Source organism: Pelodiscus sinensis, chromosome 7, assembly GCF_052426305.1.
Source record: "Pelodiscus sinensis isolate ZL-2025 chromosome 7, ASM5242630v1, whole genome shotgun sequence".
Lineage (NCBI taxonomy): Eukaryota > Metazoa > Chordata > Testudines > Trionychidae > Pelodiscus > Pelodiscus sinensis.
In genome coordinates, this window is record NC_143058.1 from 27,531,681 (window position 1) to 27,553,698 (window position 22,018).

The 22,018-nt window shown below is 42.8% G+C and overlaps 1 protein-coding gene across 8 annotated transcripts in view; it reads left to right on the top strand.

Moving 5' to 3' along the window:
* Positions 1–22,018, top strand: part of MBD5 (methyl-CpG binding domain protein 5) — a 253,117-nt gene that overhangs the window by 112,236 nt on the left and 118,863 nt on the right. For 7 of the 8 annotated variants that reach the window (XM_075933340.2, XM_006135680.5, XM_075933342.2 and 4 more), the window contains exons 3-4: positions 10,952–11,090; positions 15,459–15,594. The gene's annotated coding sequence lies outside the window, so the exon portion shown is untranslated. Of the gene's footprint in view, positions 1–905; positions 1,007–10,951; positions 11,091–15,458; positions 15,595–22,018 lie in introns of all 8 variants that reach the window. The other variant, XM_075933345.2, reaches the window with a different exon arrangement.

Below are 22,018 nucleotides of genomic sequence, written 5' to 3' on the forward strand. Positions count from 1 at the left end.
TGTGTAAATAGCTAACCCAAACTTTGCACTAAAACAAAGGATTGCCTTCATGCGGTAACCCTGGGACTGACTAGTTACTGAGGACTTTGATGCAGATGTTCCTTTGACTTCACCATCATCAAGCTCAGGAATTAGAGTTCATATTCTGCAGCAGTTACAAGCATCTGTTGATAGGCTACCATCAACAGCAGAATGGCAAACAAAAAGCATTTTTAAACTGTGTCAGCACTCTTGGCACTAGCTATTTTGTACAGTGGATTCGCTTGTAGTGTCATTAATCAAGGAAAAGAGCACCATTATGATTTCCATCTCATTAAGTGTGGAGAAGCTAAAATAGTGTCACCCAAATCCTAGTTCAGGCCATTTAAGAATGTCGTGAGAGGTAGATTTTGTTTCACTTCTAGATTTTATTGACTTGAGGTAGATAATAATATTCCCAGTTGGATTCTGGAGTGTCAGTGCTAGAAAGAAAACGTTACCTTTGTCAAAGTTTGGCACTGTTGGGGTGTGACCCAGCAAAAGGACTTATTCACATGTGGTCAATGGATGTCCATTGCCACTCAGCAAATTGCTACTCATTTTGAATCTGTTATTCACTAAATGAGTTACAGTCATAGATGTAAAAAATCAACAAGAAAACATAACTTTAAGCTTCCATTCAAGAGTTAGTTGCAAAGTAGTGAATCTTTGATATTTAGTTAACAGAGTAACGTACCAGTTTTGAATCCGTTCTGATGAAACAGTGTATGAGAGATTGGGTATACAGTAAAAATATGTTACTACAATAGAACTGATATTGTGACTGAAAAGCTGACAGGTCAAAAAAATTGTCAAATCCTTGAGAAAAACTGGCCATAATCCAGGACTGCTGACCCTGACGCAAAATTCTCTTTTAATTTCATTAGCATCTGAGAGGTAAGCAATGAAAGAAGTGAAAGCTACAACTTAAAGGCTGCAGAATTCCATTAATAGCTCTTGTGGACAGGGTGTATTAATTTAAATCAAGGTGAGTTAAATCATGATGTGGCAAGCTTTAATTTAAGTAATCAACTTTTACATTTGTACTTTGTCACTTTTTTTTAAAGAAACTATGTTCTCATTTGTTAATATACCTTTTAAAACCTGTTGATTTACAAGTAAATAGACTCTTTACATTACTTTACTTTTGGGGGGGGGCACTTAAGAGGTTTCATTATTATAACTATATGTTTATTCAACTAATTATGTAGCTTAATATTTTCAGAGTCTTATTAATATATATGTTTTAGTGTGTTAAAAATGGTGAATGGTATATTGTTTATTTCCTAGGTACAGGCAGTCTCCGGGTTACGTACAAGATAGGGACTGTAGGTTTGTTCTTCAGTTGAATCTGTATGTAAGTCGGAACTGGCATCCAGATTCAGCCGCTGCTGAAACTGATAAGTTTCAACAGCAGCTGAATCTGGACATCAGTTCTGACTTACATACAGACTCAACTTAAGAACCCCAGGCGTCCCCAAGTCAGCTGCTGCTGAAACTGATCAGCAGCTGATTCCAGGAAGCCCGGGGCAAAGCAACTCTGCCTCGGGCTTCCTGTAGTCAGCCGCTGGTCAGTTTCAGCAGCGGCTAACTTGGGAACGCCTGGGGCAGAGCAGCTCGGGTGCTGCTGGGTTGATCCAGTAGCGTGGCTGCTCCTCGGCGCTACTGGACCAACCCAGCAGCACCCCAGCTGCTCTGCCCCAGGCGTCCTGATTCAGCCGCTGCTGAAACTGATCATCAGCAGCTGAATCTCAGGACTCCTGGGACAGAGCAGCTGGGGTGCTGCCGGGTTGGTCCAGTAGCGCCAAGTAGCGGCGCTGCGGGACCAACCGGCAGCGCCCCACCTGCTCTACCACAGGCCCCGGGCATTGCTCCACGTCTCCCTGGTCTGCTGGAGGAGGGCACTAGCTGCGTTCCCCCCCAGCAGACCAGGGAGACGCGGAGCAAAGCGGCGGAGGACCCGGGCCAGACCGTGACGCTTCCAGATCAGCTGGAAGCGCCGCGGGTCTGGCTGGGTGCTCTGCGGCTTTGCTCAGCGTCTCCCTGGTCTGCTGGGGGAGCCAGCAGACCAGGGAGACAGGGAGCAGCTTTTCTCGTCCCGGAGGAGGCGGGCGGCGGGACCAGGCATCCCGCTGCTCCAGCCCTCCGGGGCGAGAAAAATCCCCGTTCGTTACTGCGGATCCGACATAAGTCGGATCCGCGTAACTCGGGGACTGCCTGTAATTAGCTTTTTTGCTCATAATTTGTGCCTAGTTGTGTTAGAATGGTAACTGAATTTTAATTAAACTTACACATCAGCATATTAATTTTTTTTGTAAAGCAAAACAGTCTTAAATATTTTGAAACCTTTAGAGGGATAGCCGAGTTAATCTGTAACTGGAAAAACTTAAAAAACAACGAATAGTCTAGCACAGTGGTCCCCAACCTTTCGAGGTTGTCGGGCGCCAGTGGGCGTGGCCGTTCGCCCGCCGGGCGCCAGGGGGCGGGGACATTTGCGCCCCGGGGGCGGCCCCCCCCATAACTGCATGCCCGGGGCCGGCGCTCCCCCCGCCATGCGCCGCGTGCCCGGGGCTGGCGCTCCCCCCGCCCAGCGCCGCGCGCCCGGTGCCAGGCCAGCCCCAAGCACCTGGCGGGCGCACGGAAATGCCATAGCGCCCGCGGGCACCGTGTTGGGGACCACGGGTCTAGCAGCACCGTAAAGATTAACAAATCATATAGATGGTATCATGAGCTTTCATGTCATCTGAAGAAGTGGATTGTACCCACAAAAGTTCATGATACCATTTACATGTTTTGTTAGTCTTTAAGCTACTGCTAGACTATTCGTTGCTTTTTAAGTTTTTTAAATATTTTGGATATATCAACTTATCAACATGTTTTATATTTACAACTAAAAGATCTATTCAACAGGGAATAACTATAGTTAGTGAATTAAACTGATTGTTTCATATCTGCCTTGGAAAATTTTCATATGTGCCTAAGTGAAAGTGACTGGAGCTTAAGTGCCTCCTCACCTATGGCCACACGGAAGTTTGAATTAAGATATGCAATTCCAGCTACATTAATTGCATAGGAGGAGTCAATGTACTTTAATTCAAACTTTGATGTCATCTCCGCAGTGGGAGGTCAATGGAAGCAAACACTTCCATTGACTTCCCTTACTCCTTGCAATTTGAGGAGTACTGGTGTCAGTGGGGTGCACCTACCATTTGATTTAGCGGGTTTTTACCAGCCCCACTAAATCAAAAGCCAGAAGATGGACTGTCACAGCATTGATCTTTGTGTAAGTAAATACATGGCCTAAGTCTCTGGAAAATCAGTCAGTCTCCTAAGGACCAGTTCTTGCTGCAGAGATAGGTTGGCTTAATTACATCACTCAGAGCTGTGAAAATTTTCATGTGCTGTGAGACATAGTGGTATCTACATGAACATTAGACTGATGGAAGAATTCTTCATAAGAACATAAGAACGGCCGTACTGGGTCAGACCAAAGGTCCATCTAGCCCAGTATCCTGTCTACAGACAGTGGCCAGCACCAGGTACACCAGAGAGGGTGGACCGAAGGCAATGATCAAACGATTTGTCTCCTGCCATCCCTCTCCAGCCTCTGACAGACAGAGGCCAAGGACACCATTTTATCCCCTAATAGCCTTTTATGGACCTAACCTCCATGAAATTATCTAGCTTCTCTTTAAACTCTATTATAGTCCTAGCCTTCACAGCCTCCTCTGGCAAGGAGTTCCACAGGTTGACTACACGCTGTGTGAAGAAGAACTTTCTTGTATTCGTTTTAAACCTGCTCCCCATTAATTTCATTTGGTGTCCTCTAGTTCTTCTATTATGGGAACTAATAAGTAACTTTTCTTTATCGGCCCTCTCCATACCACTCATGATTTTATAGACCTCTATCATATCCCCCCTCTGTCTCCTCTTTTCTAAACTGAAAAGTCCCAGTCGCTTTAACCTCTCCTCAGATGGGACCCGTTCCAAACCCCTAATCATTTTAGTTGCCCTTTTCTGAACCCTTTCCAAGGTCAAAATATCTTTTTTGAGGTGAAGAGACCACATCTGTACACAGTATTCAAGCTGTGGGCGTACCATAGCTTTATACAGGGGCAGTAAGATATTCTGGGTCTTATTTTCTATCCCTTTCCTAATAATTCCTAGCTTCCTATTTGCCTTTTTGACCGCTGCTGCACACTGTGTGGAAGTTTTCAGAGAACTGTCCACGATAACTCCAAGATCTCTTTCCTGATTTGTCGTAGCCAAATTAGCCCCCATCATACTGTACGTATAGTTGGGGTTATTTTTCCCGATGTGCATTACTTTACACTTATCCACATTAAATTTCATTTGCCATTTTGTTGCCCAATCACTCAGTTTGGTGAGATCTTCTTGGAGTCCCTCACAGTCTGCTTCTGTCTTGACTATCCTAAACAGTTTTGTATCATCTGCAAACTTTACTACCTCACTGCTTACCCCTTTCTCCAGATCATTTATGAATAAGTTGAAAAGGATTGGTCCCAGGAATGACCCTTGTGGTGCACCACTAGTTGTACACCTTCTGTTCGCCTACCGGCCCCTTCTTGGAGAGATGGGTTTACAAAAGTAATGGAAGAACCCTTTCCCATTACTGTAGTCGCGTATATGCTATAGCAATTTTCTAATGGCTGGCAACCTGAGGCCATACCCCCTTCACCCTCTCTTTCTATATCACTCAGCTCTGCCTCTTCCTTCCTTCCCTAATAAAAAAAACTGGATATCAGGACTTGTCAAATTGAACTATCCTGGTGAAAACTGTCCAGGTGGCAACCCTTTCCCATTATAAGTCTTACCCTCAAAAGTTATATTATTTCCCTTCTTCTTTATATAAAAAAGAAGCCATTAATTCCAATACAGAGTTTTTGATAGAGACTTGTGGATTCAGCATATTTTTTCTTTAAACGTTTTAAGAAATTATAATAAGTTTAGGCCTTAACATATTTTGTATTAAATTCAGTTTAATTTAAAACTTGTTTTTTAAAAAATAGCTTATTATAACTTACATAAAAATGAGAAAAATCTGATTTTTATCCACCTTGCATATGGGAAAGGATAGAGGATGCAATTACTCCCTGATATTAAAAAAAATCAGGGCCTAGAAAAATAGTAAGACAAATATCTTTGAATGTCTTGAAGCTGTATCTGGAATTGTTCTGTCTGTCTGTCTGACACCTGGGCTATGTGGCATGATGTGGTCTCTTGGTTTGGGAAGTGGACTGAACTATTTGTTCTCCCTTTGAGGTATTTATCATGCCAAATGTATTTGTGGCTGCTTATATTTTTGTAGCATGGTTTTGTTATAAAGTGCATGATGCAGGCATTGGATTAACATCATTCTGTGCTCATTAGAATGATTCCTGTGCATATTGATGATTAACCATTATACCATTTTAAAATATCAATAATTTTAAAAGGAAAAACATGGAAACAAATTAGGATAGTCAGTGTATTTGCTTACAGTCTTAACCACTAAACACAAAATCTATTAACTATATTTATGGTACACTTCATATGTAAATAAATGTCTAAAAAGAAGACAACTCAGTTTCTTAGGAGAAACTAAGATTCTTTATTGGTTATGCTGAGTTTTATCAATCCTAGTGTTATCTCCATATTAAATTAAAGCTCAATGAAGTAGAAATGTAGATTTCATTTCCATTGTTTTTATTTTGGCCTAGGAAATGGAGAAATGTACCATCACAGATATGCAAAGCAGATGGTAGAAATACATCTTTTGTTCCCAATATTCTTTACTTAAAAAATTCCCTGCTAGCAGACCCTTCCTTTTCCATTTTATGAAACATGGTCACATTCCAGGTACACCCCATTGTCCTAGCACAACCAAACCCTTACCTTGCTGTAAGATGTGATGATAAGAATCAGAACACCAAATTTGGTGGTCCTAGCTCTTGCTGCTTAGGAGGAATTCTTGAACAGACTCATAGACAGGCAGACACAGAAACACTCTCAAATGTATAGTAGAAGAAGGCAGATGCTTGATATGACAACTAACAGAGGTGAATACTACAGTATATTTATTTATTTTACCTATTTAAAATATTTTTATTTGAAATATTCAAGGCGGCTTACAAATATATATGAGACTCCAGAAGGACATAAAACCTGCTAAACGTATCTCAAGAGGAGGAACAGACACATACAGACTCAAACACCAATAAAAGCACGAGTAAAAATGGTGGCTTTAGACTGACGCCAAACAATGTTAATGTTGGTGCCATGCGAATATCCCTAGGAAGAGAATTCAACAGCCTGGGAGCAAAAGCTGAGAAGGTCCTGTTCTGTGTAGATGTTAATCTTATCTCCATAAGTGGGGGAACACTGAGAAGGGCCTCCCCAGCTGACAGTCCCTGGGAGAAGACGGTCCTTCAGATACCCCAGACCCAACCCATTTAGGGTTTTAGAGGTCATAACCAACACCTTAAATTGTGCCTGGAAACATACCGGAAGCCAGTGCAGCTGCCGGACCACTGGCGTAATGTGCTCTGTATAACGCGTTTTATAGTGGTTTTTTCTCTTACTAAAGCAGGTTTTACATGTGTATGATTTTCTGTCATCCTTAGAGCTAGTTGATTTGTCAATATCACATTTTCATTCTGTTTTGAAACATTTGGGTAAGAGATGTGTATATGTCATTTCTGATCTGTAACATGTACCTTTCTTATTAAGATCAGGATTTTTTTAGAAAATAAGTCTGTTCACATTCATAATATGTTATTTGAGCTTGTCATTTCCTTTATGAAAGGACCAGATTAGTACTTTACTAGTACTCAGTTTATTGACTAAATTCATGTCTCTGACTCTCTCTGTTTATGAATCTATAATCCTTTCCTTTCTGTTTTTTTTTTAAATAATTGTGTAGAGAGCAGATGGAAGGAGACACTTTATTCATTCTCTTCAGTCCAGAAGTTGACAACTGTGTAAATGATATTTTTGCCAAATGTGATAAGAATGTGTGTGTGACAGTTGTATTACTTTAGATACTGTTAAGCTCCGGTTTATATTTTTATTTTAAATTCCTTTTTATTCTTAATTTATTATATTGCTTCACATTATGGTGTACATAGATCCATAGAACATACTGCAAAAGTTAGCATAAAAGATGCAGTCCTTAAACTGTTGTGCAAGACAACAATGGTAGTAAACTTATCAAAGACCTCAAATTCACTCCAATATGGGGGTTTGTTTTTGATTTATGCTTTCTCGTGTCCTGTGGTATTGCACCTCATTGTCTGACATCTTTTCAAGGATAATTCTTGTGAATGTATGTTTATTGCCAAGATGCAGTGCAATCGAAGTGTGTATTTCCCTAAAGTTTGATGATAATGCTAGTCAGTTACTCAAACCTGATTTTAAGAAATACAGTGGTATCCTTGGACATTATAATAGCTAAAACTAGAAGCAGGACAATACGTTTTCAGAAGGCAAATGGCTGATTATTGTTTCAACCTATTAGAAAATGGAAAAGTATGCTGGAGTCTTCATATTAACTTTTCTTTTAAAAAAAATTAAAAGAACAGTGCAGTCTTAGATCAGTCCAAAGTTGCATTCATCACATATTCATGTTCCAGCTGTTGATAGAGAATGGGGATTAAGGATGTCTGTTGTTTTCATTGACTTTACAGAGGCATCTGATTCTGTTTGGAGTGAAGCTTTATTGAAAGTAGCAGTTATATGGAGTTCCAGATAAGATTATTGCCATTATAAAAGCTATGTATGAAGACTCTTGCAGTGACATAAGAATTAGTAGGAAATTAAGCAACTGATTCAAGTCAAAGTCTGATGTAAAACAAGGGGGCATGGAATTTCCAATTTTTCATTATGTTCTTAAAATGGAGGTTAAGAATATTAGACAAATTGGAGGGTGTGACATTGGAAGATGTACAGTTAATCTCTTGAATTTGTGCATCATGCAATTGGCAGAAACATTTCAATTAGTTGTAATAACATTTACTACCTTTGAAAACTACTGTAATTGACTTGGACTAACATTAAATACCAAGAAGTCAAGTGGTTATACAGTAAACTTCCGATAATCCGGCACCTTTAGGACCCAGGGGGTGCCAGATTATCAGATATGCCGGACTATCAGAAGGGGGGGCTATGAGGGGGCTGGGGTGGGGGGATGCTACCCCAGACCCCTCATAGCCCCCCCCTTCCGATAGTCCGGCTCTGCCCCAGGAGTCCCTGATTCAGCTGCTGCTGATACTGATCAGCGGCTGACTCAAGGAAGCCCGGGGCAGAGCAGCTGGAAGACTGCTGGGTTGGTCCCACAGCGCTGAGGAGCGGCGCTACTGGACCAACCCGGCAGCACCCCAGCTGCTCTGCCCCAGGCGTCCCCAAGTCAGCCGCTGCTGAAACTGGCCAGTGGCTGACTCCAGGAAGCCGGAGACAGAGCTGCTCTGCCCCAGACTTCCTGGAGTCAGCCGCTGGTCAGTTTCAACAGCAGCTGAACGGGACGCCTGGGACAGAGCAGCTGGGGCGCTGCCGGGTTGTTCTGGTAGCACCAAACCTCGGCGCTGCAGGGACCAACCCGGCAGCACCCCAGCTGCTCTGTCCCAGGTGTACCCAAGTCAGCTGCTGCTGAAACTGACCAGTGGTTGATTCCAGGAAGCTGGGGCAGAGCAGCTCTGCCTCAGGCTTCATGGAGTCAGCCACTGGTCAATTTCAGTAGCTGCTGAATGGGGACAGCTGGGGGGCTGCCGGGTTGGTCCCGCAGCCCCGAGGGGCAGCATTCCAGCTGTTCTGCCCCGGCTTCCCCGATTCAGCCGCTGGTCAGTTTTAGCAGCGGCTGAATCAGGGAAGCTGGGGGCAGAGCATCTCCAATGGTCCAGCTGCCCGGAGCACTTCCGGGTTCCTGATGGTGACGGACCATCAGGAGTGCCGGACCATCGGAGTTTTACTGTACCTTGAAAAAGGGACACACTAGATAGAGCAACGAAAGGTAGCAGCAATGAAGTTTTAGAACAAATAGAATCTTATGTGTACCAAAGTAACTTGATCCATTAAGGGTGATGTTAAAAGGAAATGTACATTAGCCATGGGTTCAGCACAGAAACTGACAAAATTATGGACTGATAAAAACATTATGTTTGGTCCTACTGTGAAAATTTATCAAACTGGTGTACTAATAGTATTACTTTGTTGTCTGGAAGCCTCTGTGTTAAATAAAATAGACATCAAAAGGCTGGAGGCAATAGCTATGGGAGTTCTTTGAAAGATTATGTGAGGAAAGTGGAATGATTTTAAGAGAAATGAAGTTAGAGAATAGAATGTGTAATCAAGGCTATTGGATTGGCTATAGTAAAAAAGATAACAAAATAGTGGGGACACTACAGATGACTGGTGATAAGATGTCAAAGAAGATAGTGCAGACATAACCAAGGTCAATCGTACTTAGCTAACCACTGAGTAGGTGACAGAACACAATATTCAGGAACATGAGTAGGCTGGGCTTAATGGAGGCACAAGCCATGGACTGGAATGAATGGGGATGATGTACTGCTCTCCATGGCCCCAAAGATACTTTGGGAGAAAAATAAGAAAAACACATAGTTCTATGGCTTGAGTATAGGAGTGGGAGCCAAGGCACAGATTCTGATATATTGTATCTTGTTGACTTGTATCTTACTTTTCAAATAATCCTACTGAAATTAATGAGATTATTTGTAGAGTAGGGCACTTCTGATCCTCACTAATTAGCCTCATGACATCTTTGTGACATGGGGAAAATCCGGATACAGAGAGGTTTATTTGCTTATCTGAGACCACATGATAAGCCATTAACTAAGCGAGGAATAAGAGCTCTGGCTCCCACTCCTATACTCAAGCCATAGAACTATGTGTTTTTTCCATGAAAGGAAATTAACCGAACTGCTTCTGTTTTTTACTTTACCAAAATATTTGTGTGCTTTAAGTGTAATTCATTTTCAAGAGAATAATATTTTGCTTTACAGATTTATACATCTCTAATGCTCCTCCTTTGTAGGCAGGAGAATAGCTTCACTTTATTTTGGTCTCTGCTCTTTGGTTCTGTTATCTTTTGTTATTATCCTGTTGCAAATACTCCCAGAATCCTTAAAGAAACAATATATGTCAAATTACATCACTCCATACTCTATATAAGACACTTCTCAAAAAATTGCTTTCTTTTCATTCCATATCCTTGAATAATTGCGTGTTTGACAAGTTAAATCCACTTCATGAAAAAGTCTGTGCCGCTGAGTAATGGCAGTTGTTAGTGTGCATATATTCTGGAAAGCATTTGTGTACAAGTTTATAATAACCACTTGAAAAACAAATGCTTCCAGCATAATGTTAAATACAAAAATCTGTTTTATAATAAGCTATGAAATCTTTCATATAATAAATTAGACTACAGTAGTCTGAATAGTTTCTTCATGTCATGTTTTTTCACCATTATCTGTTTGAACATAGGAAACATTTATTCAGGTATATGGCAACTGACAATAACTATAAACTTTGCTAAAATGAATCATCTGAGTTCTAGTATGTCAGTTACTTTATTGTAATACACACACATGCACGCACGCACACACAAACTTTTGGTGACAGAATGCATTGCATACACCCGAGGCCTTGAAAGCACGGAAATGAGTTAAAAGGGAAATGTTTGCTGCTTTCTTTATGGGGAGCTATAGAAATGTTAAGGCATAGTAATTTCCTAAACACATGGAATGTGTAACAGTCAGATTTGCCAATCTGTGGGTTGTGGCAAGAGCATATGAAGGCTCTATTAAGATTTGGCAAGCTTGATGAAGGTAGTGTAGGCTTGATGAACATTTTGGGGTTGGTGAGGTGTTTTCTGATATACACTTGTCACTAAATGTTTTTGTTTATATTAATTTCCTAGGTTTTTTTTCATACTGGATCGGTGTACCTCAGTGGATAGCTCCACAGGATCAGGGAGATGCATTTGGCTTGGATTCAGAGGAACAAACTGCAACACTAAATCGACTCCTGTCAACAATGTTCCTCCTAAAAAATATATGGTATGTCTCAGAAAGATCTTTGTGTCTATAACATTTTGACATATTTAAAAGATATTCAAGGTAAATATGCTAAATGCAACCCCCCTCCCATACACAAACTGAGTAATGACATAATCTGTCAGCTGGAGAGAACATTCATGAAGAATTCTTTGTCATCAATCATTTTCCAAAACATGCCACAACCTCTCAGCTTCTAGAAATTGGACACAGGAAAGAACAGCTGTAGCCAGTGGTGTTGTAACAATTTTTGGAATGGGGGTGCTAAACTGAACCCCCCCCTTGCCTCTGTCCACACTCCTCATCACCACATGCAGGGTCAGCACCCAGGACCCCAAGCCTAGCTGGTGGGTGAAACCTAAGAGGAGGAGCCGGGCGTCCAAGCATTGTGGCCAGCAGTTGAACCCTTGTGCATGAGGCCAGCAGTTGAGCATGACCTGGGGCCAGAAGTGAAGCCCAAGGGCCCAGTAGCTGGGACTGCAGATAACAGGGGTGCAAGGTTGGCAGCTAGGAACTTGGGTAGCAAGGGCATGTGGCCAGGAAATCCAAAACGCCTGAGTGCTGCAGCACCTACTACTTCCTGTGCCTATGGCTGTAGCTACAAGGTACATGGTGCCACTCCAGCAGTATGTCTGTCTGTTGTGGAACCGCTCATTCTGGGTCCCCCATGCCTACCATTGTGAAGCATACCTCTCAACTTGCAACCCTTCCAGTGTGTAACATCTCTAAACAAAACCTTTGACAAATAACTGAAATGTGAAAAACCTATATTTTGTGGATTTGTGCCGTAATTTACAGATAATAATGGCTTTTAAGTTTAAAAAAACCCCAGAACACGTTTTAAAGATATTTTCTCAGTGTGTAAATTAAATAAGCTAGTTTTTCAAACTAAAATAAATTATATCACATGCATTCATGTGATATAATTTATTTGATCTTGATTGACATCAGGTTTTGAACCCATAGATCAGGGGTAGGAAAAAGGGCCTTTGCAGACCAGATGTTGCCTGCCAAGCAGGTTAATCCGGCCTGTGGAGACCCAGCTGCTTCTTGTGCCCCCAGGCCAATCAGGGCCTTGGGGCAGGAGGAAGCTCACAAAGTCTCCTCCCACCCTGCCCCTACCCTGCAAGCGGTGCACGGAGTTTAGAAGCACTGTATGCTCCTGGCAGGGTAGAAGGAGGCTTTGCACGCTCCCTGCACCCCCAAGCCCTGATTGGCCCGGGGGCAGGGCTGGCTCTAGACACCAGCAAATCAAGCACGTTCTTGGGGCGGCACATTTCCAGGGGCAGCATTTCCAGGTAAGCAGCTGCCCTTGGCAATACCTGCCCCCGCCCCGCCTATTTTAAAGGGCCACAGGAGACGCCACTACCTGCTGTGCAGCGCTGGCACCATGCACACCCAGAACCTGCTGGCTGCCCTCTGCCTCCTTCAGCTGTCCAGCTCTGCCGCCTACTTTGGGTCACCCTGCCTGCGGGGGGCCGAAGTGGGTTCGCGGGGCGGGGGATGGCCCCAGTGCAGGAAGCGCAGTCTCCCCTCCAGCCAGGGCCGTGGCGGCTGCTATAGCATTACGCATTCTTTTAACATTACCAGTATCAGTGGCTCTGATGAACTCAGTTTCTCAAAACTGAAATTATTAAAAAATTATTTGCAGTCCACCATGTCTCAAAATTATTTATCAGGACTCCCATTAATTTCAATTGACAGTACCATTGCAGAAAATTTAGATTTTACTGAATTATTAAAAGGCTACACAAGTAAAACCAGAAAAATTCAGTTCATATAACTTCTTTTAATTTATGAGAAATTGGGCGCAGTGGAAGACACTAACATTTTTCATTACAGTGTATAGTTGAACCCAAATTGTTTGTAATTGTGATTTTGTTAAAATTAAATGAGTACACTAGTAGGAAATTGTTTTATTTCACTAACTACAAATCTTCTGTTTTCATTTTTTTTTTTTAATTTTAAACAGTCAAAAAAAAAAATTGCAAAGTGCAAACGTGTAAAAGCCAACAAAAGGGGGGGCAAAAAACCTAGAGCCGGCCCTGCCCAGGGTCAGGGGAGTGCGTGAAGTCTTCTCCCGCCCTGCAAGGGGTGAAGTGCCACCACGCTCCTTGCAGAACGGGGGCAGGGTAGAAGGAGACTTCGCACACTCCCTCTGCCCCAGAGCTTGGGGGCGGGGAGAGCACATGAAGTCTCCTCCTGCCCTGCAAGGGGCTTAGCACTTAGTCAACCGCCATCTGCTTCTCAGCTGGTGGTTGACTCTAAGCCCAGCACTTCCTTGCAGGGTAGGGGCAGGAGTGAGAGACTTCACATGCTCCCCTCCCAAGGCCCTGATTGACCTAGGAAGTGCAAGGGAGAGCGTGCAAAGTCTCCTTCCACTGCCAGAGGCACAGGTAGCTAGGTGGAACCATCAGCTGTTCAGAACAGATGAAGGTTCTCTCTGGGGGGCAAAGACTTTGTGCACTCTCCCACCCCCAGACCAATCAGGGTCTATGTGTGGAAGCACAGAAGTGTCGTGACCTCCAGTCAAAAATTACTGCCCACCTGTCAGCCGACGGTCAGGGCAGTGTGTGTGTGTGTGTGTTTCCGAGAAAAGGTTTAACGTCCGTGTCTTTACTGCTAGGACCGGGGTCCCATCGCAGAGGGTGGCCAGCAGGCCAACAGACGCCCCGTTATATAGGAAGAGCTTATTACACCTTAGATTTTAGCTGCTAGAACACAGGGGTTCCTTCGCAGTGGGCAGCCTAGGAAAGGCTGAAAAGGTGCCCCAACGGATCTTGTCACCTGGGAGTGACACAGATCCAAATGCCCAAGCTCTCCCTATGTCTGTCCCTTTATGACCGGCTGAAATTCTTTTAAATTGTGCTTGGTTCTGTTACAGCAACTGGAGGAGTCAGGTTAAAGCTTAAACAGTTACAGGTTTATTAAAAGACTTATAAAAGCATATGGTTACAATGGCTATTGTTCTATTTCTTAAATGCTAGCAATATATATATATATATATATATATATATATATATATATATATATATATATATATATATATATATATATAGGTCTTAAAAATGATCACAGGAAAAAGGTAAAGATAGAAAATAGAAATAATGGTACCAAGTGACAGCTTAATCTTTAAAGAGCTCTAACACTATGTGTATATATATACTTAAACAAAGGACCACATCCAGGTACAATTTTTACCCCTTTCTGTGCCTCTCGACTCCAGCGTGTCAGGCCAGGGCCGGTCTCTCAATTCCAAGGAAAGACGAATACGAGGTGGGCGTCCCCTCTGGAACCTCGGGAGATTAAACACCTAACCCGACCAGCAGATAGATGGTAGATTGACACTCAGTGAAAATGTGCTGCTGGACCCATCTATATACCCCTGGGGGCCCGTATCCTCTTTCTTATCTAAGATGCCGAATTGTACTGGTCCGTTTTGTGGCGCCAGTTCTTACAAGCAAGTTTCAAGTTAATTTACACTTGCAAGAGAGATAACTAAATTGTGAATACTAGACTCTTTTTACTGGGCGAGAGATTCCTCCCCCCGCGGATGGATGTGTGTTCGTATCAATATGGGTTTCAGTCAAGGGCACTCCTTGGCAGCCTCTTGGTCAGCAATTGGCGTATCTCTGTTTACAGCCATTCACGGTCACACAGCCTGGGCCTTCTGCTCTGTGTGCCCTGGATGCTCCAGGCAAGCAAAAATGGATGTTACAAGGGGAGTTCCTGTCTGGCTACACCACCCCTGCCATAGATCTTCAATTCGAACCGCTATCACTTGAGCAAAAGGAGTAATTGCTAGGCTCTTTCTGAACCAGGCACAAGAGAAGGAATTGGCACACACTTTTCTAGTACATTATATGACTTTATTAGTCAGCACTAGACAATTGGTATATTGTTGAATGTCAATCTGAAAGGCATTGTTGTGAAGTGAGTGAGATTTGGGGCTGCCATTCTAGAAACGGGAGTTCTTTCCCTAACTGTGACTTCTTGTAACCTCTTTGCTGACTTATTTGTGAAGAGGTATGTGGTGGTGACTCATGCTTGTTTGACATCTAGGATTGTAGCATGCTGCTGAGCTGATGGATGGGAATCAGAGTACAAAACAAACAGTACTTTGTATGCATTTTTAAGATGTACTGGTAGTTCCTCTAAATAACAAAAAAAATGCAGTTGTCCCTCTTTTTGCCCTACATTACCTACATTTTTTATACTACTTATTGTACAAATTGCCAATATATAGCCTTTGCCCTTATGTTATGGATAGTTTTTAAGAGACACATCACACACATTATATAATTGAAGCAGTTTGTCTCTCTGTAAATATGCTGGATATGACTTTAATATGCTGGATTTCTTTTTTTACAGGAAGAAAGTGTCATCTCAATAAATCAGACAAGGAATTATAGACAGTTCTTAGAGCATTATAACACTAATTCTCTGCAAGGGGTCAGTGAACTTCCCAAGATCAGTGGATATTTTCCACCAGTTTTCCTAATCTTGGGTAAGTAAATTCTATCTTTTACCTCTATCTTCTCCCTGTTTCCCCACCCCTGACCCTAGCTATAGATACATGATGCAGCTTTCTGAGTATTTTTAAGTGTTTTCTTCTGATTTTCCTTTTCTCTTAAAGATAATGTAAAAGTAATCTAACAACATTAGACTTATGTGTTGAGTACCCCAAGTAACTGGGGTAAAAGATTCATTTAGCTCATTAATTTAATAATTACAGTACATGTTTTTTCTTTCTTGGATCCACCAAGCACTGATATGGATGGCTCTTTTTGTCTATGGTATTTCAGGATATACTGTTCTATTAATGCTACTCCAACTACTGAAAACTATAGCCAGCCTATAGCCATAATATAAAGCCAGTTTGGTCACAGTATCATGTAAGAGTTTGATATTTTTAATATTATTACTATGTAATATATATATTTCATAACTATTGAATAAAATAAGCATATTAAGTGTTCCAAAAATAAATAAAAACAAGACTTAGATTACTTTTGTAAATAGTGGTCATTGAATTTCACTGTATGTTTTCTATGTCAAGCCCACAGTTGTGGTAAAGATCTTGCATATCTTTTAGAAATTTCAGCACAGTGCATGCTGAATGTTACATTTTAAACAGTTTTTAAAACCTACACCTAATAATTTTCTGAGTGGTACTTTTTCTCTGGTTACTGTAATGCTACTTGTAGATTACTTTTTGGCCTTCTTGGATTCACATTTGTTTTCTGAAAATTTTGCTGAATCTTTCATTTCTCAAACTGTGAATCTAAGTAGAATGGAATATAAGATACTTTTTTAAATTGTTCAGATGAAATTAGAAAACTAATCACACTATTCACAAAGCAAATAGGAAAATAAATTTACTGAAATGCCAAACATTATTTTTCCAGAAATTCCTTTCAAAAAAGATTACTTAGTCACATACAGTTTTTAAAAAATGGGGAGCAATAATAGAAGTAGATATAAAAGTCAACTTTCCTTCAAGTTTTCTATTGTGCAAACGTAGTAGAAACTAAAATAGGTAAACTTTTTGACAACCACCATGGCATAATTATCAGTTATTTTCTAAATGGAGGGCAAACTTTGGTAATTTCAGATGCTTCCATGTGTGATACACTTGTCACCATTAGTTGGTATTGTAACTTATAATGGTCACAATCTAGTGGGGATGGAACTCTCCCACCCTAATGGAAGGGAAGAGTTTTCATAACTACCTTTCTCCTGGCATCATTAGTGAGGGAATCTCCTAGTCACAGTTTGAAGTGGTGATATTTACAAAAAATTAGGCAACCTATACCATATATTCCCTTGTATTCATTTGGAGTTTATTGCAGTAATAGCTTTCCTTACTAGAGGAGAATGAACCAGACCCAGAATTGCAAGCAGTTGCTGCCTGGATGACAGAGAGCTTATCACAACAACTCATTCTCCTGATTAAATAAGCCCTGTTTCTGGCTTTCTTATTCTGTGGCTGCTTTACTTGTGTGGTTTTGTTTGGTTTTGTTTAAATCTCCAGATAAATGGTCTGAAGTAAATAGGACAAAATTCAATAAGAAGAAATGCAAAGTGCTCCACTTAAATAGAATCTCCTACACATACGAAATAGGAGTATTGCAGAAAGGAATCTGAAGGTCATAGTAGATCACAAACTAAATATGAATCAACAGTGTAACTGTGGTGCAAAAAAAGCAAACATCATTCTGAGATATATTAACAGGAGTGTTGTAAGAGACATGAAAATCATTCTTTCACTCTACTCTGCACTGGTTAGGCCTCAACTCCAGTATTGTGTCCAGTTCTGCCTGCCACATTTCAGGAATTATGTGGCCAAATTAGAGAGAGTCCAGAGAAGAACAACAAAATGATTCAAGGTCTAGACCACAGCGCACTATGGCCCACGACTCCCAGTGGACGAGGCAGGGGTGTTGTTATTATCAGCCCCTTCCTACCATCACCCCCTGCCTGCTCACCCGATGGCATCGCGGTCCCCAAGTATGCGGCTTTGGGATTCACCAAGGGGGCCTAGCACAGAGTGATGCTCTCTGCACACCCCACAGCAACACAAGCCACAGAGGAAGCAGAGCAAGTGTACCCATCCAGTGCACTCCACTTTCCAAGCGACCACTGCTGCCTTACAGGATAACTCCATCCCACCCCTAGTGATCACCAAATAAACATACTTGGGGGATGGGGAGCAATAGGGGGAGAGAGCGGGATGATGATAGGAAGTTTGGGGGCTGTTAATGGTGCCGGGCCCCCCCACTCCAGCCAACCAGGAGTCCTGGGCCAGATTGCCCAATCCCTCCAGTGAGGACTGACCTGCAGGCAGGAGTTTGAAACTCTTGGTCTAGACAACCTGTCCTATGAGGGAAGATGAAAAATATTGGATTTGTTTAGTCTGGAGAACAGAAGACTAAGAGGTGACATAAAAGATTTTAAGTATACTAGGGGGCTGTGCCCCCTGCTCGCTACGCTCGCCAGCCCCCCTTCTAGGGTAGGCAGCCCCGGCTCTTCCCCAGGCAGCCAGGAAGGGCCAGGCCAGAGCGTGGTAGCCATTGACTGTCCCAGCTCTCTCTCCCCAGCCACTGGGCCCTCCTAAGGCCAGTCCACCCCTGGTTTTCCTCCTCTGGTCCATGTGTCTCCCTCTGGCTATCAGGGGTTGGGCTGAAGCCAGCCAGCCCCACTCCCGTGAAGGGGTAGAGCATGTGGCTCTGGGGCCTGGCCTTCCCCCCCCCCCCCCCACCACACACACATACGAGGGCAGAAGGCCATGCGGCTGGCAGCCCCAGCCATCACCGCATGGCTCTGGGTCCTTGGCCCCCCCCGTGAGGGGGAAAGGCCATGCGGCTGGCTGCTCTGGGCTCTGCACCTCCTCTTCCATACAAGGCCCCACGTCCCCCTTCACCCACCCAGCTGCAGAGCACAGGGAGAGAAAGGGAAGGAGGGAGGGAGGGGCTGTGGAATGCAGAGTGATGTGATGATATCCCTCTGTCATCCTGCAGGAAAATCTTTTTATATCTAGAAAGAGATAAAAGGTTGTTACAAGGAGGAAGGAGAAAAACAGCTCTCTTTAACCTGTTAAAATAGGACAAGAACCAGTGGGCTTAAACTGCAGCAAAGGAAGTTTAAGTTGAACATTAGGAAACACTCCCCAACTGTCAGGGTGGTTAAATACTGGATAAATTGCCTAGGCAGATTGTGGAATCTCCATCTTTAGCCCCCTGCTTCTGAGAGAGGGGGAGAGAGACAAGGGGGTGCATGCGTGCAGTGCTGCTCTCCCACCTCCCTGGAGCACTGGGGGAGGGAAGGAAGCTGCGTAGCATGGCTCCCAGAGCACCATGGGAGGGAGGATGCCACCTGGTTCCAGCCTTCCTGGCCCAAAGCACATGGAGGGAAGGAGCTGGGGGCAGCAACGATCCGCCTCTAGAATGCCTACAGTAGCCGGTCTGGGGCTGGAGTGTGGTCAGGGCTTGCTGCCTAAGCCTCAGGATGCTTATGAGCTCCATATAGGTTTTATTTTCCTAGTTTATTTATGACAAGGTCATGCAAGACAGTATCAAAAGCCTTATTAAAATCAAAACTTGCCACTTCTACCACTTTCCCTTATCCACAAAGTTTTGTAACTCTGTCAAAGAAAGTTATTTGGTTGCTTTTACAGGATTTGTTATTGACAAATCCATGCTATTACTTATCACCTTGTTATCATCTAGATCAGGGGTGTCCAAACTTTTTTCAAAGAGGGCCAGATTTGATGAAGTGAACATGCGTGAGGGCCGACCATTTTGCCTGACATTCTTTGAACCATTAAAATTAAATGCAAATTAACTATTTTATGCAAAGTTTATTGCAAACGGCAAACGACATAACACCAAGTATACATGTTGTGTCCAAATATATTTATAACTGATTTAGACCAACTGACATTAACTGAGATTTTACAATGTATTCATCTCAATTGAAAAAAAAACTTGCCTACACTAATGTGAAGGGTGAAACTGAGATCTGGACTGCAGTACATAGGCTAGGTCTGGTTCAAAGGCAGTCCCTGATCTCAGCAGCTGCGGAGTCCGTCCCTGCACTCTCAGCCCCAAGGTAGAGGGCTTGCAGGGTCAGAGGCGGGCGGAGAGCGCAGGGCACGCTGGCCTCACGGCGGCCCGGGGGCAGGGCGAACCCGTAGCCAAGCGGGGGAGCGGGGCTGCGGACGTGCCCTACATGGAGGACTTTAGGACCGCAGCGGCCGCCATGGACGGCGGCGGCGCGGCCGGAAGTGGCGCCAGTCAGAGGAGCGCCGGGGAGCCAGGAGAGGGGGAGGAAGCGGGGGCTGTCCCTGCACTCTCAGCCCCAAAGCGGAGTGCAGGGACAGGGTTTGGGACCGCGGCAGCGGTGGCCCGAAGCGGCGCGCTGAGCGCGCCAGTTAAAAAAAGCACCGGGGAGCTGGGAGAAATGGGGGGCCGTAATAAATCCGACCGCGGGCCGCATTTGGCCCGCGGGCCGGACTTTGGACATGCCTGATCTAGATGTTTACAAATTGATTGCTTAATTATATGCTTCGATGGCTTTTCAAAGATAATTACTAATGACTGAGATCTCCTGAGTCACTTCCTTGAATATTATAGGATATATTTCATCAAACAGTGGGGACATGACGACAACTAACTTGTCTAAGAAATTTTTAACTTGTTCTTTCCAAATTTTTGGCCTCTGATCCTATCTCATTTTCACTGGTATCTATTAAGATAGCTGTTCAATAGAAAATAATGGAATTATAGATTTTTGGTAGAAAATAACACTCATTTATATTGCTACCAGGGAAAATAACATCTCCTGATCACCAGGAAAGTGTTATCCATAAGCTAGACAGGTGCTTAGTGCGCCACGTTTCATGGGAATGTCATTCTGAGAGAACTGCTGGTCTATAACCCAATCCCTGAGAACACAGATCATGCTAGCAATAAAACCTTACCCTAGAGAAGGACAGAAGAAGAAAGATAGGGAGGCTGGAGAGAAGGAGACACAAAAAAGGGGAGGCCCTGGGGTAATGGTGGAGCAAAATATTTGTGAGTGTCAGTTATGATGCCTTTTGAGCAACAGCAATGCCCTTTACCTGTTCAGATAGGACACTCTTTTTATGAACTATAGGTTTCATAATGACTGTGAAGAATGAACTGTTTTTAATCTTAGGGGCAATCTTTTCCATAGGTCAGGCTTCAGGCATATTGGAAGGCCATTATTTTGTCCATATTTGCTTTGTACATCGAGAGAAGCATCCAGTATAAGCAGATTTTGGTCTGGACATTTTCACATGAATGGCAGTGTCCCGTGTTTTACAAAAACCTAAGTGCTAAGATCCTACATATATATATATATATATATATTTTAATCACACTGTTTAGATGAACTTACTTTGCATTTAAATCCTCTTCCTGCGAAAGACTGTAACAGCTGTATAAGAGATTCATTTGACCTCGTAAATAATGTGATTATTTGTAATGCCTTGCTACCTGTTTGCACATTATATCCTGGCTCAGTTTTACTCTTACATTGAGGAACTACAATTTTCAACTAAAAAAAATCTCATGATTATAAAATACCAGCATTAATGAAGTCAATACAAACTGAAGGTGACATGTTCTTCAGGGGAATGGAAGGGTTTTGTTCACATGCTTAACTAAGGGTGCATCTAAACTGCAGGGTTTTTTTTGAAAAACATGTTTTTCCGAAAAAAACTTCACTTTCATCCGCATTGCTGTTGCGTTCTTTCGAAAGAAAATCGAAAGCACGCTGGTTTTTCTGACATTAGTAAACCTCATTCTACAAGGAAGAACGCCTTTTCCAAAAGAGCTGTTTCAGAAAAAGGCATGCATGGACGCGGAAGAGGGAGTTTTTTCGGAATAAGAGGCCTCCAGAAAAAAGCACAGGTGCTCTGGTGGCTACTCCGTCCATAGTAATCATAGCTTAAACGCAAGACAACATCTGTTCAGTGTCTGCTTTTGAAAAAGCAAATCACTTTTTCTATGTGCTTTTGCTGTGTGGGCGGTCTCTTTCAGAAGAAGGTTTTTTTTTGAAGATCTCTTCCAAAAAAGCTTCTTTCGAAAAAACCTTGCAGTCTAGATGTACCCTAGCACATTTGTAATATTTAATATAATAGTTTAAATTTGAGATTCGTGATCACATTGTACCTTGTGAGAATCTTCATATTGTAGTGAAGTGTCTAGTAAACCTGGTAGATTCTCTTGCTTTATGGGAGTGGGATTGGGTGTGAGAGTGAGTATTGTTTGCTGATTGTAAAACCCAAAAAACAACACCCTATTAAGGTGTAGGACAGCATTTTAAAAATCAAAATTATGTAGTCTGTAAATTAGAACTGATTAAACAGGGACTCTGTAGTATCTAGAAAATAAGTATTAGGTGTG